This window comes from Meleagris gallopavo, chromosome 2 (assembly GCF_000146605.3).
Source record: "Meleagris gallopavo isolate NT-WF06-2002-E0010 breed Aviagen turkey brand Nicholas breeding stock chromosome 2, Turkey_5.1, whole genome shotgun sequence".
Taxonomy (NCBI): domain Eukaryota; kingdom Metazoa; phylum Chordata; class Aves; order Galliformes; family Phasianidae; genus Meleagris; species Meleagris gallopavo.
The window spans coordinates 40,784,794-40,785,182 of record NC_015012.2 but is presented as its reverse complement, the minus strand read 5'-3'; positions in this window follow the sequence as shown (position 1 = coordinate 40,785,182).

Below are 389 nucleotides of genomic sequence, written 5' to 3'. Positions count from 1 at the left end.
TTTGCCAGAGATCAAAACATTGTAGAATTTTTCTGCTGTAAGACAAAATACTGTCTCCAGATTGATCCAATCACTTTATTTTTTGTGCTCTGTAATCTCTTAGAATCACAGAATGGCTTGGGTTGGAACGAACCTCCAAGATCATTTAGTTCCAACCCCCCTGCTATGGGCAGGGATGCCTCCCACTAGACCAGGTTGCTCAAAGCCCCAAGCCCCATCAAACCTGGCCTTGAATGCTTCCAGGGATGGGGCATCCACAACCAACAAACTTCAAGGATGTTGGATACAATGGGCTCTGGACAGGCATGGAGAGGAAAGGAGAGGAAAGAGGAGGGAAGGGAAGGGGAGGGAAGGGAAAAGGAAAGGGAAGGGAAAGAGAAAGGGAAAAG